Source organism: Myotis nattereri, assembly GCF_964212035.1.
Source record: "Myotis nattereri genome assembly, chromosome: 1".
In the NCBI taxonomy this organism is placed as follows: domain Eukaryota; kingdom Metazoa; phylum Chordata; class Mammalia; order Chiroptera; family Vespertilionidae; genus Myotis; species Myotis nattereri.
This window is the reverse complement of record NC_138075.1, coordinates 63,693,938-63,711,354: the sequence shown is the minus strand read 5'-3', so window position 1 is coordinate 63,711,354 and position 17,417 is coordinate 63,693,938.

Here is a 17,417-nt window from a genome sequence, read left to right as displayed (position 1 = left end):
TGCGCCGCGGACCCCTGGCCCCCTCCGAGGTCCGCCGCAGCCGAAGCTGAAGCCGCTCTCGACACCCGCCTCCCTTCCGACTGCGCTTCCTCTTCCCGGCTCTCTTGCGGCGTCGGCCTCACCACCTGCTGACCGCGGAGGGGGGTTGGGGGATGACACAGGGTGTGTGTGTGGGGGGGACCTCGGGTACGCAACGCCACCTTCTCATGGGTTATCTCCCTCTACCAGCCGCCTCTGGAGCCTCTTTCTCCACAGGCACAAAATGGCGCCGGCGCAGGCGGCTCCAGCTCCGAAAATGCCTGTATTCCCAACCGCTGCGTCGTGCGAAATGGGGAGGGGAAATGTGCGGTAAAGGGGCGGGGCCGTTGAGCAAGAACGAGCGTGATAGGCTGGCCGTGGTGACGTAACAAGCCCCGCCCCCGCTCTTCGGCAGAAGTCCGCCAAGTCCGCTCGCCGCCTGGACCCGGGCTTTCGCAACACCTCGGGCTCAGAGGTGCGGTGGAAAAGACGGGCCCTCTCATTGGCCAGTTCGTAAGGGACTGTGCAGTCATTTGTTACCATAACAACCCATTCTGGGAGACCGCGAGGCCTGGGGAGGCCTGGGGAGGCCGTTCCGAGGCCCAGCCCAAACGTTTAAGGGGAAAGCTCGGCCGGCCCCCCTTCGCCAAGCCCTCTGCGAGCCCCTTCTTTACAAATAATAGCATATTAAAATTTTTTTCATAAATAAGTATGTAATGACTTCTAAAACCTGAAACTTGTTGACCAAGTAAGACCTAACTAGATAATTTTTCACTATTTTTAAAAATAGTGATCAGGCTAGCCACTGATCAGCTTTGTCAATCATCCTCCTCCCGCCCTCCCTTGCGGCAGGGCGGGGTCTCAAATTTATCGTTTTAAATAATTGATCACTTAATACAGCTGGATCCACAGTGACAGTAAATTCTGTCTAAAGTGACTTTAAACAATTCTAGAGTGCCAGAACGAGATCACAGAAATGAAATGCAGTTGTTGCAATGCTATCTTCCGGAAGAACAGAAATCTTAAAAGTGTAAGCATTAAAACACTGATATATTCAATCATAGGCCTATAGGCAAAGATACGCAGTGATTAAGTGACTTACATGTACCTGCAGCTTTTCTTCCAACTATTAAATATAGGAGAAAACCTAATTTTAAAAATTCTCAGGTAGTTTTGATGGTTTATGAATTACAGGAGGGGCTGGAGGTTGAATTGATCACCAATGGCCAGTGATTTAATCACTCTTGCCTATGTAATGAAGTCTTCATAAAAACACAAAAGGTCAGGATTCAGAGAGTTTTCGGGTTGGTAAACACAGACATGGCTTGATGCCTCAGATAGGGCATGGAAGCTTCACCCCCATCCCACATACTTTGCCGGATGCATCTCTTCTATCTGTATTTTGTATCATGTCCTTTTATAATAAACTGGTAAACTTAAGTAAATGTTTCCCTGAGTTCTGTGAGCCACTCTAACTAATTAATGGAATCCAAGAGGGTGGGAGGTCATGGAAACCTCTGATTTACAGCCAGTTGGTCAGAAGTACAAGTAACAACCTGGACCTTTGACTGGTGTCTGAAGTCCAAGGAGAGGGTCTTGGAATCTCCAATCTATAGTTGGTTGGTCAGAAGCACAGGTGTTAACCTGGTCTTGCTGAAGTGGAGGGCTATTTGGTGGGACTGAACTCTTTGCCTTTGGAATCTGATGCTTTCTCCAGGTAGATAATGCCAGGATTTAGTTGAATTGTAGGACACCCAGCGGGTGTCCTGAGCATTGCCTGGTAGTGTGTGTGTGTGTGGCGGGGGGGAGAGGGGGGGGAACCACCATTAGACAAATACTTCATCTTAAAGTATTTCCAATGAATTTTTCATCTCACTTATAAATACTCATTCTGTGTTTGTGGCTTACCCTTATTGTGCCTGGTTTTTATCTCTTGTGCCAAACTTGATTTTATTTGTGCCTCAGAGTAATGCTTTTAAATTTGCTTCAGCCCAAACTCTGTACCTCTTAGGACATTCCTGACAGTCCCCTAAGTCAACACAGCCTCCCAGAAGCCCAGGATAGGTATGGAGCTCCAGGGCCTTGCTTGCTCAGGCGGGATATTTAAACATATAACCAAATTGTTATCTAATTGTTAACCAATATATTCCTGAAGTTCAGCATTAGTGAATATCTAGTAGGATAGATTATATAACAATTTGACCTTAAAGCTTAGAAAGCTTTTCTGGTATAGACTAACTTCATAAGAGTTATTTACTATTACTTACAAGGTGTCTGAAATCATAGCATAATCCAGCATTCAACATTCTACACAAACACAAAGACTGGTTGGACTGGCTAGGCCAGTTGGACTAAGTTAGCTGATCCTAATTATTTACTATTTTCAATCAAATAAATATTTAATAACTAGGTTTGTTATATCAAACAGCCATAAAGCCATTGTAATAGAATAGTCCCAAACTGGTTGGCAACTATGTTTCATGTCTTACTCTAGAATGTTTATATTATTCATATGAACAAGATATTGGGTTTTTTTAGAATTTATGATTTATAAGCATAAATTGCTTGGGGGGGAAAGCATAAATATTTTCTATTGAATTCTTTTAACTCCTGCTTTGTTTTCTGAAATGTTTAGCCTCCATGTGTGCTCTTAGAGTTTTTTTAGTCAGCCTCTGTTTTAGTTTATTTCTGCATAATAAACCACCTCCAAACCTTGCAATGTGGAAACAACAGTTCTTTTATCCTCCCAGAACTCAGATAGGGCATGGTGGGGTTGTTTTGTCTCTGCTCCACTATGTCCTGGGCCTCAGCTAGGAAGACTCAGTTCAGAGGGGTGACTAGAAACTCGAAACTTTTGGAGGCTTTTCACATGTTGGCACCTAAGCTGGGATGATACCAAGGCTGGGCTCAGCTGGGGCTGTTGACCAGATCACCTACATCGGCCCCTCTCCTCTGGCCTGGGCTTCTCACAGGATGATGGCTAAGTTCTAAGAGGGAGCTTCCTGAGAATTAGTGTTTCAGGAGACCCACATGGGAGCTGCAAGGCTTTTTATGATCTAGTCTCAGAATTCATATAATATCACTTCTTCTGAACTCTATTGCAAGGATCAGTAAGCTACGGCCAAATCCAGTCTGCCACTGTCTTTGTAAAAAAAGTGTTGATGGAACACAACCATGTCCATTCATATCATCTATGGCTGCTTTCGTGCTATGATGCATACTTGAGTAGTTACCACAGAGACCATATGGTCGGCAAAGCCTAAAGTATTTACTATCTGGCTCTTTACAGAAATGGTTTTTTGAGCCCTGCCCTATTGATTAAAGCAATTACAACCCTGCTCAGTGTCAAGGAGGGGAGGGGGAAAGACCCCACTTGGTCGGAGGTCTGTCAAAGGAGGTGCCACATTTAAAAATACCACCTTAGCTCCTGTTTGCCCCTCAGATTTCAATGATTAAGTCTTTAATTTTGTCAGCTCCTGAAGGTAAATGGTTGGCTAATAATTCTTTCAAAGAAAGGTTAATATGTGTTCAGAGTAAATGTCAAGGGTAAAGAGGACCTTTAAATTCTTTAAAAGAGAAAAAAAATATGAGGGTGGGAGTGGCTGAGGAAAGATCAATGGAGGAAAAAGAAGACATATAATACTTTAAAAGTAAAGAATTTTTAAAAATAGTGAAAAATTATCTAGTTAGGTCTTACTTGGTCAACAAGTTTCAGGTTTTAGAAGTCATTACATACTTATTTATGAAAAAAATTTTAATATGCTATATTGGTATCATTTGTATTATACCCCCGCCCCCCGCCCCAGTTTCCTCATCTATAGAATGACGGACCAAAATATCTGGAGGTAGGGCCCCCACTGGTTGGTTGGTTGGTTGGTTGGTTGGTTAGTTTGAATAGGAAGGGAGAAGGAGAAAGGTAGAGACATCAATGATGAGAGAGAATCATTGATTGGTTGCCTCATGCACACTCCACACGGGATCGAGTCCTCAACCCGGACATGTGCCCTGACTGGGAATTGAACCATGACCTCTTGGTTCATAGGTCGATGCTCAACCACTGAGCCACATCGGCTGGGCCCCACAGATGTTTAAAGCTCCTCAGGTGATTTTAATATATACCCAGAGCAGAGAAATGTACAGTTAGGTGAGTTTAGGCTTCTTTACAAATAAGATTATCTTGTTCTGTGATTGTAAATAGATATGAAAATGAAAAGTTTTCCCATATTTTTTACTTATTAGTATGCTACTGAGAAAATTATATGGAATGCATTTTACTATGATAAACCAACATTATTTCAATATCTCACAGTCGTTTGGCCTAGCCGATTTAGCGTGAACCTAAGTCAAATATTTTTATTTTCACATATCTTTTGACCTACTGATTATTTCTGTCATTTCACACTGAAGTAAATCTTTTATTTTTCTTGTTTGTTAATAAACATGCTAGTGTGACACCTCTTTTCAGAATGACATTGAAACCTATCTGCACATATGTATTAACATAGTGTTTCTCAAACTTAAGCATGAACATGAATCACTTGAGGAATCTTGTAGATTGATTCAGTAATTCTGCAGTGAGAATCTGGCTTAAGAATCTGCATTTCAGCCCTAGCCGGTTTGGCTCAGTGGATAGAGCGTCGGCCTGCGGACTCAGGGGTCCCAAGTTCGATTCTGGTTAAGGGCATGTACCTTGGTTGCGGGCACATACCCAGTGGGGAGTGTGCAGAAGGCAGCTGATCGATGTTTCTCTCTCATCGATGTTTCTGACTCTCTATCCCTCTCCCTTCCTCTCTGTAAAAAATCAATAAAATATATTAAAAAAAAAAGAAGAATCTGCATTTCTAAAAAGCTACCAAATGATTCCCATGCTATCCAATCATCATCCATGCACTACACCTTGAGTAGCAAGTTAAAAACATACTCATCCAAAGTAGCTAGTTTAGCTCAGAATTGCAAGTTCAGTCTCAGAACTGACTGAGGAAAAAGAATGGGGTCACAGGAAAAAGGGAAGGGGTGTTAGAGTGATTTTAAGTTGTATTGTACTAAGCATAATGGCACCTCTTATTTATTTGTTTGTTTTTTTCTTTAAAAAGTATTTTCATAGGTTTTTAGAGAAAGAGGAAGGGAGAGGGAGAGAAAGAGAAACATCAATGTGAGAGAAGAACATCCATTGGCCACCTTCTGCATGCCCCCTACTGGGGATCTAGCCCAGAACCAGGGCATGGGCTCTGACCAGGAATCGAACCATGCATGGGATGATGCCCAACCAATTGAGCCACACCGGCCAGGGCTCTTTTTTATAAAAAAAAAAAAAAAAACTCACTGAGAAAAGTATAGAATTCTGTTTTTATTTCTTCCCATAGGTTTTACCAATAATTACTTTCTTCTGCTGTGTGATACCTGTCCTCTATACTATAAACCTCATGCAGTGGCTAATCCTAAGGTAAGTTTAACAGCTGAGAGCTCCTTTTGTTAGAGACAGCATGGTATAGTGGCATATGCATTCGACTACATGTTAAAAGACCTGGATTCTTGTTTTTATCACCTTTGGCCTTGTGACCTTGAGCAGGTCATGTAATCTCCTTTAGCCTCAGTTTTGTCTTTAAATCTAGGCTAGTAATTCTTATTTACCGTACAAGGTATTTTAAAAAAGTAAATAAGATCGTTGTGAAAGTGCTTTGTAAATAACAATGTGACTTGTACACGTAACTTATTATATTGTACACAGAGTATTCTTGACTTTAGACCCACATACAAGAATACATTGTCTATGATGCTGTTAACCTTCAACTACCTTCACTAGTACAAGGAGCATTAACAAGAATTAGATGATAAATAAGGCACCTGGAGATTTTCTCTGCCTTAGAAAGGCCTGGGTTCAAAGAATTTAAAAAAAAAAATGGAGTTTTAAGAGTCATGGAAGAAAGTTTGAACAAAGATTCCTGGGAGAAATAGTGGTGAATGCATACTCTTCATCATCCTAGAGATTGATCACTGTCTCCTTTTCATTTCCTTATCTGGCATTAGGGAGCATCAGTTGGTATTGTAGCGAAGGTCTTAAACTGATTGTAATTAAGAGCCAATTTTGAATAAAAAAATAAAAGAAAGGAAACAGGTTTCTCTGATTTTTTTTCAAGGATCTCAGTTTAGAGCAATGGTTCTGAACCTTGGCTGCATGTTAGAATCACCTGGGAATCTTTTTAAAATCCTGATTTCTGGGCTTCATCCTCCGGAAATTCTGTTTCTTTATTACTAATGTTGTGGCCCCACCCCATAACAAAGAAACAGAATTTCGGGGGGGATGATGCCCAGAAATCAGGATTTTAAAAAGATTCCCAGGTGATTCTAATGTGCAGCCAAGGTTGAGAACCACTGGTTTAGAGGAATAGTTGACATTATGTCTTTCCTTTTCTCTCTAGAATGCATACTGCAGACTAATTTACTCTTATAGTTATAGAGCAAACCAGGAGGCGTGGCCTTCACTACAGTAGGGGAGTAAACATATTAGTTTCAAAAAAATTAATTCAGCTCCTATGGTTGGATAAAAGTCTATATGATGATTCAATTAAGTTTATGAATGACCTCACGGTGATAATCTGCAAGTGGAAAATTGAGTTGGCTCTGTATGTTAAGAGCATGAGGCAATTTTGCCTGAGCTCATTCAAGCAGCCATCTCTGCACTGGGGGACCTGAGGAAGGACCTGGAATGGAACCCCATATAAAGTAAACTCCAGGGGGACTGACTGAAACCAAAGTAAAACCACTGCCCAGACCAGTAAAGTGACCCATATGGTACCAGTGAATAGTTCTTGGGATTTATTTAAGTAGAGAGGATAATACATTTTTATTGTGTTTATTTTTTCATCTTGCTTGCAGATTACTTTGGGCACAGTAGCCACAGAAACTCTTGAGTGTAGCAGGAAACATTTTCTGGGGTATGGTAAGTAGTATATATCTTTTTCATTAGGTATCCTCAGGTGTTTTTATAAGAACATTTCAGAGACCCCAAAGCCTGGCTGGGAATAGAAGGTTTTTCAATAATTTTCTTGTAAGAACTTTCCACAATGATAGAAAGTCACCCCTGCTGTTTATGTCACTTGAGGTCTTCCTGGTGGTTCACTACCTAATTCTCCAAATTTAAGTTCCCACACTAAAATAACTTGCTACTTCCACTTCTGAGGTTGTTTCACGAGCAGAATAGCAAATGTTTTTTTTAATTTGTGGCTGCCCATATCTTGTTTATCTTTCTTGTTTGTAGACAGAGACACATCTAACTCGTCTATACATTGCAGATTGTTGCTCTTTAAAATCATACCTTAATGACTGGGGACTTTGCAGGAAGTGTGATGTGTGTCTACATGTCTTTTGTTAAACTTTTGGCAAAAGCCAGAGTACCAGACACTGATCCATGGAGGAAATGTAAGCTTCTAATATTGCATATTAGGCATGTAATATGGTTATATACCTATCCCTTCCAGAATAGTATGGATCTGGAATATGTATGTAGGCATTTACTTACCAGATTTGATAAGCATTTTGGTCCTTTAGGGAAGAGTAAGGTAAAAGAATGAGAACCCCAGCGAATTTCCCATTGAATTCCTTGAATGAACATACCCTAAATATGGTGTTCTTTTGGTCCAGTCTAATTTATCCCTGGGAACATTGCCTGAATAGCAATAACTACTTTTATAGTAGCCCAACTTTCCAGTGTGTATGTTCCAGAAACCACCATGATAAAGATGTTGAGAAATCCCTTCAGTGTACTTTTCCTGCCATCCAGTCCTAATCTTAGGAGGAGATTAAGGAGTGCTAGTCTGTCTGCACACTTTAGGGTGGTTAAGGGGTCTCTTATACATTCAGGGTAGACCCAGAGGATAAGCCTTTGAGCAAAAGCTTCTCTTTAGTCTTGGGTTAGCTATTAGGAGAACTCCAGTTGGACAGTTTTGTTTTAGGTCATCTGAGCATTTCTTTTTCCTTTAAAGAATTCCAGGGCATTCCAGCTTGGCTCAGAATATTTGGAGCTTAACAGAAGTAAACACAAAGCTTTCTTGGAATAGCTGTGAGCTAGAATAGTTTCACCCCATCCCCACCTCTGTCAGCCTGCAGTCTTTGAAGCTTCCCTGAGGTGCAAATGTGGGTTACTCAAGGACTATGTACTCCCCAGGGATGCCCAAAAATGCAGACCCTATTGCAGCAGTGCTTGTCTGATACAAATAATATTGCTTTATATCTGCAAGTTAAATTTTACTCTACCCAAAAGAAGAGGATAAACAAGCATCACTATATACCATTACTGAGACCAATATTCCTACTGTCTAAAATGAAGTTTAATTCTTGCTTGATATGCCAACACTGTGAATGATATGACAAGACTCAGAGATGTGATTGTAGGAAATACTTCAAGAAAATAGATTGGGATTTTATCTTTTAAAGTTTATGAATTTCTTTCTCCTCTAATACTTATTAAGGAAGAAATTGCTTTTCATGGATTCTGTCCATGCTGGAAAACTGGGCTGATCTGAAGGCAGCTTGACGCCAATGTCAGACACATCATGTAGACAATTTCTCTTCTCTATTTTGGAGTCTGTTCTCTAGAACTCACACCCACAAAAATATATACTAATATAATCACAACAGTTTTTCACTGCTCTATGAGTTATAAAGGTAAAGTCTGAGGGAATATTCTTAGAATGCTATGAGAGAGAAAGTTATGGTGCAATATTTCAGGTTCCTGTGATGGAAAATTGTAATGTTACATTGTTCTGCTTATAGGCCAAGTAACCAGTGTCACATGATCTGGTCTTTGTTCTGTTCAGCCTTTAATCCAGCGGTTCTCAACCTGTGGGTCGCGACCCCTTTGGCGGTCGAAAGACCCTTTCACAGGGGTCTCCTAAGACCATCCTGCATATCAGATATTTACATTATGATTCATAACAGTAGAAACATTACAGTTATGAAGTAGCAACAGAAATAATTTTATGTTTGGGTCACAACATGAGGAACTGTATTTAAAGGGCCAGAAGGTTGAGAACCACTGCTCTAATTGCATCCACAGAATTCTTGTGACAGTTCTTTTTCATTGAAGAAAGATGACTGATGGTGTTTTCTATTTTACTGAAGCTATAATGTTCACTATACTTAAATGAATTAAGAATCTCTAGTGACATAGTCTTCATGCTTTTCATCTAACTTTCGATATTTATTTTTATTATAGTACAGAAGAAACAAAGTTTGCTTTGCAATTGTTTTCTGAAATTGTTCAGACTTAAACAAACCCAAACCTATCAAATAAGACAACTGAGTGAGACTTTATTATAAAGATGAACAACTTAGTCAGACTGCCCAAGTTTTTGTCTTTGTCTTTTGTTGTCACATCGCTTTTCTTTTTTGTTAATCCTCACCCGAGGATTTTTCCCATTGATTTTTGGACAGAGTAGAAAGGAGTAGGAGATACACAGAGAGAGAAACATAGTTGTGAGAGAGACACATCCATTGGTTGCCTCCTGCATACATTTAGACCCGGGGTGGGGGACTAAGCCTGCAACCGAGGTGTGTGTTTGTGACCGGAATCAAACCTAGGACCATTCAGTCTGTGGGCCGATGCTCGCTCTGTCCACTGAGCCAAACCAGCTAGGGCCGTGGTTTTCAACCTTCCTAATGCCGCGACCCTTTAATACAGTTCCTCATGTTGTGGTGACCCCCAACCATAAAATTATTTTCGTTGCTACTTCATAACTGTAATTTTGCTACTGTTATGAATTGTAATGTAAATATCTGATATGCAGGATGTATTTTCATTGTTACAAATTGAACACAATTAAAGCGTAGTGATTAATCACAAAAACAATATGTAATTATAGATGTGTTTTCTGATGGTCTTAGGCGACCCCCGTGAAAGGGTCGTTCGATCCCCAAAGGGGTCGCGACCCACAGGTTGAGAACCACTGAGCTAGGGCATCACATCTCTTTTCTTGCCTCATCTCATATTATTCCAAATCAAATCCTAAATACCATATTATTTTATCCATAAATGCTTTCCATATACATTTGACTAAGGCCAGTTATATCAGGAAATTAAATTGATTTATAGGAGCCAATGCTTTGTGTACAACCCAAGTAAAAACAATGTTTTATAAAGTGACAAATTATATGATAGATATAGATATCTATTGCACAATAGCTATTTCAGCCTTCTTTGACTCACTGAGAAGTAGCATGTTTTAGTTTGTCTACTGTGGTCAAAGCACAAACCGTGTAGTCCACAAATATCCACAAAACTTCTTCTAGCCTCACATAATATCTTGCATTCACATAGAGACTCCGGAGTTTCCTGATTACATAAAAAAAAAAAAAATGCCAGTTTTCAGTCACTCTACACATCAACACTTTCTACTCTTTAGTGTGCATTCAAGAATACATAAGTTTGACATGGAAAAGCTGAATTTTGCTGATTTATTTGCACATGTATCACAAAACCCTTTTAAGGGGCAAATTTTTTTAAACAATTTTTCTCCACATCCTTGAATGAAACTGACACTCCGAAAATGTGCCCTAGTTACTCTAGAGCTTTGAGAGCTCCAGTTGTAATGCTACAGTCTTAATAGATCTAATTATAACATATATAACCCCAGCAAGAGTGCCGCTGCTTGAGAACAGAACAAATCTGAATGTGTGTGTATTGGCGAGAGAAGGAAAGGTGAAAACTGCTCTAGGGCTATGACATGTATAAGACTTCAAGTTGATCCCTCTTCATGTCAGCAAGTATTAGGGCATTAATTTTTTGGCAGGGAGAGAGTGCAGTAGATAATGATTTTTTGTCCCCCCTCCCCCACTTCTTTCTCTACTGTTTCTCATTCTTTAACCCAGCTGCTAAATTAATCACTCTTTTCCTATCTTTCCCTCCAACTTTGTATTGTGGAGCAAGGGGAAAAGACAGGTTTGGAAGAAAAGAGCCTATCTAAGAGTTTCTTTTCCTTAGAAGCTGGCTCTCTGCCCCTGCTCTTGAATAATTGTTGACAGTTTAATTCATTTTTAAGTGCTGATCAAAACACAATTATCAGCAATTATTACAAAAAAATATAGCAAGTCCACCTCATGAAACTCTATGGCTGGCAATGCTAATTGTCAGAATAAAATTGTCATGACATTATTCCATAATCTAATTTCTCTCTCTCTCTCTCTCTCTCTCTCTCTCTCTCTCTCTCTCTCTCTCTCTCTCATTAATTATTACATATCTCTAGAGTACCTACTAAGTGTGAGCAAGGAAAGCTCAAAGGAGATAAAACGTGCACATAAAGATATAATACAGTTGGGCTGGCATGACTCAGTAGTTGAGCATTGACCTATGAACCAGGAGGTCACGGTTTGATTTCCGGTCAAGGCACATGCCTGGGTTGCAGGCTCGATTACCAGTGTGGGGTGTGCAGGAGGCAGCTGATCAATGATTCCCTCTCATCATTGATGTTTCTGTCTCTCCCTTCCTTTTCCTTCCTCTCTGAAATCAATAAAAATATTTTTTAAAATATTATAATACAAATTAGAATGTGGTATGTTCTATGTCAGTACTTCTGAGACCACCTACTAAATCAATCTCTGGTTGTAGGGATCAAGAATCTGCATTTTAGCAAGCCTTCTAGGTAGTTCTCATGCACATTTAAGTGCTTTATATGTTTAAATATAGACATCGAAAGTCTAGAAAGTGGTCACTGGGACTCTGAGCACTTTGTTGAACCCAGAGGAAGCAGTTTCTGACAATGTTGTGGAGGGAAAACTTCAGATATAAGTGGTTGGAGTGGATGGTAAGAAAGTAGAGATGGGAAATATAAGCAAAGCGTTCATGAAATTTCACTCCGAAAATGGGGGTTAAGGGGGTGAGAAATGAGAGGTAGCTGAGAAATTATGTGATTTAAGAGAAATTTTTGTTAAAAATAACAAAAATTTGAACATGAGCACTTAACCTTTGTCTCTTTTTTAATAAGGAAAATAATAACCTATCTTGAAGTTTGTTAGAAAAGTCAAATGAGATAAAGTATGCTTTGTACCTAAGATGATGCCTAACATATGGTAGGTTCTCAATAATAGATGTTAATATTCATATACACCATTTTAAAAAATAAAAACAACAGAGTATATGCTTCCCATGTTACTTTGTTATCAGGTTTTTAAATATATATATATTTTTTATTGATTTCAGAGAGGAAGGGAGAGGGAGAGAGAGAAATATCAATGAGAGAGAATCATTGATCAGCTGCCTCCTGCACACCTCTCACTGGGAATCTAACTGTATCCTCCTGGTTCATAGGCTGACACTCAACCAGAGCCACACCAGCTGGGCTGTTATCAGGTTTTTAAACTACCTTATTTAAAATCAAGATTGTACTCTAATCGAGTTATTTTGAAAATTTTCAAATAAATTGGAAGTTAACTAATTGGTCATGATTTGATCAGTTCAATCATTTTGATTTTGTAATTTCCTCAGCTTTCCTCCTTTTAGACTGTCTAATCTTTTTAGTCTAGCTTCACATATGAGCTACTTCCCTTAGTTTTTTTTCCCATTGTCTTTTAAAACTACAAGGCAATCGTACAAATGATTACAAATGAATCATGCAGACCTTACACTGATTTGGTATATTAGTAGGTTTATTTTTATTCACATTTTTGAACGTAACCTTTTATCTGTAAGTCATTTATGGAGTTACCATATGATCCAGCAAGCAATTCCACTCCTTACCCAAGAGAAATGAAAGCAAATGTCCACACAAAAACTTGCACCTGAATGTTCATAGCAGCATTATTCGTAATTGCCAAAAAGTGGAAATAACCCACATGTTGGAAATAACCCACATGTCCATTCAACAGTTGGAAATAACCCAAATAGCCCACAAATAAAATGTGGAATATCTATACGATGGAATTTTGTTCAGCCATAAAAAGGAATGAAGTCCTGATAAGATTATAAAATAAATAAAACTTGAAAACATTTTGCTGAGTGAAAGAAGCACTTAACAAAAGATCACATATTGTATGATTCCATTTCTGTGAAATGTTCAGAATAGACAAATCTATTGAGACAGAAAATAGATTAGTGTAGGCCTAGGGCCTGAAAGAGAAATGGGGAGTGACTGCTAATGGGGTATCAGGTTTCTTTGTGGGATGGCACTTGATAGTCTGTGCCTGACAAGCAGCTATCTGGAGTCCCGGTGTGGATATGTTTCTGTTGAATGTTGTTTTGCTGAAGGGGGTCTTTTCTCATCCTGCATCTGTCAATCAGGTTGTGTGGGTACTTTGTATAGAACACTCTATTTTTAGAAACCGTTTGAAGCCTAGATGGATGTTCTCTTTCTTCAAAGAATAAATTTTTATTGCTTTAATCAGGTACAGAGTAGTGCCAACAAGCAGGTATCATCTTATTCCAATTCCAGGCCAGAGATTCTTCTGTACAAGCCAGACGATTTGAATCTGGGCTGCAGACAGTGCAAGGGCTGGTTACTTTCACTTCACCTTAATTCCTGGTGTGCAGCTGGGGTATGCACAGCCCACTGGGGTTTGAGGCAAAAGGAACATCAGTACTACTGATCCTGTCTTTATTTTAAAGTTTGATATTTTGTTCATCATGGATTTTTTCATTAGGTTTAACTGCATTAAAGTTTTATTTATCTGGATTACTGAGAGTTTGGGTTCCCCTAAATTGTGTGCTCCCAGGTCTGCTCCCAGCTTTGGTATTTCTATATCTACTTTGGGATTTTTACATCCTGAGAGTTTGAATAGAGAAAGATGTGCGTTCCCAACTTCCTCTAAAATCCCATAGTGATTTTCGGTGCACTCTCTCAATTTCCTCCTTTACCATGCTATTTAGAATTAACTGTCTAAAGACTCCCACACTACTAGAGACTGAAGTGGATTAAACATAAACATTTATCTTCATTTTCCCCTGAAACTGCCCTAAAGTGATAGTAGCAGAATAACAAGGTAAAAACCTACAAGGACTAAGTGAAAAGAGAAAATAAGAGCTGTCCAGAAATTTTTGGAAGACATGCAGCTGATGGAGGAGTGATGTCTGATCTCGATTTTCAAAGTATAGGAAGCAGAGACCCGCTACCTACAGAGACAGATAATGAGAAGCGAGCCAGTTCACCCCACAAAATCCCACTGAAATTGTGTTGTTCTTACTATCAGTCATGAGGGAGAGGCAACGACAATTTGCATTCATGTGTGATAGTCTATAATACTTATTTACTGTATCACCTCAAAGATTATTGTAACTCTCCCATGTCACAATCTGGTCAGGTGGGACCTAGATCTAGCACAACTGAGCAGTGTTCTAATAGACTATACTGATTATCTCAGAAACTGAGTCAAGCTTAAAGTGACCTTACTATGACCATAAATCATATAACGGAATGATTGAGGATGATTGATTCCAAAAAATCCTGGGCCTTGCACAGACTGTAATATTTGGGGCAACTGGATGAGCTGAAAGGGTAACAAAATGGAGCTTCGGTTGACTGTTGGGATTTTGCTGTGAGGCAGCCTTTGGCTGTGATGCAGATCTTCTAACATTGTTGGTGTATTGTGTCCTTTTCCTGCAATAAACTAGGTTAGTGAGGTAAGTGATGGGAATCTGAGTATTTTTTTTACATTACTCTAATTTCTTAAAAGAATGTATGCACCCAAAGAGTTGACCAAAAAAAATCAGATGGTTTCTGTTTGCATTCTATCGGGTAGTATTCGTATGTAGTTACAAGTTAACACACTGTTGTGGTCAGATCCATGATCTTTATTTTTTAAAGACTATTCCTGAAAGGAATACTTTACTTTTTACTAGGAACGAGGCTTGCTCTACAATGTCAATATTAGATATTTTTATTTAAAAAGTTTATTCTTTTTATGACAATGGTCCATCTTAATATGCATAACTATTTCCTCTAGACAGGGAGTTACAAAGAGGCTTGGTGTTCCCTAGGAAGAGTGATAGCCGGAAGTTGTTGGCATGTTATCTGGACACCTGAGAACAGATGGTGGGCCTCCTGCAGATCACAGAGAAGCCACTGGGTTGCAGGAGTGGTAGATGACAGCTAGAAAGCTGATAGCAGCTGTAGCGGAGACTGGGCTGCTTCTGTTTTCCTCCACAACCTTGACAAAAGAGCATATGCAAGAGCAGTGTCACAAGATCTAAAAATAGGGAATTTACTAAGTCACTCAGTTGAGCTCTCTTTGTTGAAAATATTATCTTGTTTAATAACAATGCAAAAGGCCAATGGAAGGGACAAGATGAGATGAGGAAGAGGGAAGAGTCCAGGATGTCTTGGTGGAGAGTCAATTGTGATATTGCGTTGAGCCTGCTATGCCTTGGACATCCAGATAATGTCTACATGTAGCAGGACAAAAAGAAACTAGGAAAATTCCAGGGCAAGTGGGAAAGGGAAACTGAGACAAGAAACTTAAACAAGGCCAAACAGTTTGAGCAGCTTGCAGCCAGCGTATGAACTGCAAGACCTTATCTTCCCAAACCAAGGGCACTTGGGAGCAAATGTTTTATACCCTCCTCCCTAACCAGAAAATACATAGTTTACATCAGCCTGGCCTGGGAAAATAGAGAACAATGATCCAACAGGGCCAGCTAAACCCAAGGACAGATGAGGTTGGGGAACAAATAACAAAAACCTCATTAAAGCCAGACAGACCTGCAGTAAAAGCAAAAGCCCAAAGAATAACCCAAAACTCCCCTGTACACTCATTTTAATACATCAGCGTATTAAAAATGCACTGGGAAAGCTGATGAATATCCTACTGAAACCCTCCCCTAAGATTTTTTGCCTACAGAAAGAAAGAAAAAAAATAATAAAAAGCCCTCAAGACAAAGACTCAAAGTGGGCGCACTCTAGAGTATGCCTATGCCCCTTCCTGAGCATGAACTTTTTATCCTTCTTACAGTCTAACGGTCCCCACAGGACTTGCAGCCAGGGGAGCGGTGGGCAGTGGCAGCTCTACCAGGGCTCACCCCCTGATCCCGACTCTAAGGCTCCCTTTTCTCTGACCTCCCAGTGAGCTAACAGCAGCCCTGCCTTGGCTCACTGCTTTCCTATAACATTTCCAGAGCCAAAGCAGAGCACCGCCTACCAGGGGTAGGCAAACTTTTTGACTCGAGGGCCACAATGGGTTCTTAAACTGGACCGGAGGGCTGGAACCAAAGCATGGATGGAGTGTTTGTGTGAACTAATATAAATTCAGAGTAAACATCATTACATAAAAGGGTACGGTCTTTTTTTTTTTTTTTTTTTTTTTTTTAGTTTTATTCATTTCAAAAGGCCGGATCCGGCCAGCAGGCCGTAGTTTGCCCACCGCTGGCCTAGGCTCTCTCTCCACTATTGTTTCTTCTACTCTAGTTTCTTCCTTTGTTTCACTGTCCCCAGCATTAATACGCATACTCTCAAAGCCATCTGGACTCATGTTGTGAAATCTTTCCTACACAAAGTCAGTGACCCTACAGGCTGGCCTGAGGCAGACCTGCTCGTGGCCAGCCCCTGCCCAGTCACAGACAGACAGTTGGGAACAGGACCTGGAGCAAGGATAGGGCAAGACTGTAAGTGTAGGCATAGGGCCTCCTCCCACATGGCCCGTGGGAGTTATTAGGAGATATGTGGATGGGGTCACAGATGAGACCACCCAGGATCTTAAGAGAAGAGAGAAGGTCCAAGGACATCCACCTCTTAAGAGGAGGAGGAAAATAATTTAGAGAAGGAACTTGAATATCAATAAAAAGAGATGGGAGAGCCCTGACCAGGTGGCTTAATTGGTTGGAGCATCGTCCTGTACACCAAAAGGTTTCAGGTTTGATTCCCAGTCAGGGCACATGCCCAGATTGTGGGTTTGATCCCTGTCGGGGCACGTATGGGAGGCAAGGAGTCAAGGTTTCTCTCTCACATAGATGTTTCTGTTTCTCTTCCTCTTTCTCACTCTGTCTTTTCCTTCCTCTTTCTCTAAAAATCAATGGGAACATGTCCTTGGGCAAGGATTAACAACAAAACAAAGGAGATGGAAGAGAGTGGTATTAATAGTATCCACTGGAAATGACACTTGAGAGGTCAGGTCAAAGATATCATCAGTACTTTGCAGTGCTAAGGTAGAAATCAGATAGCAGGAGATTGAGGAATAAATAAAAGGTGAAATAGTGGAGCTAGTGGATGTATTCTGGAAGCTTAGCTCTGAAGGAAAATGAAGTTGCCATAGTTTTTGTTTGAATATTATTTTGAGCTTAATTATTTGCTGAGGGAAAACACACACACACACACACACACACACACACACACAGGAGTTGTAGAAAATATGATAACTGATATAGCTGAAAGAGAGATTAGAATCAAAGTTGTATGGAGTAGACATGGTTGGTACATTTGTCT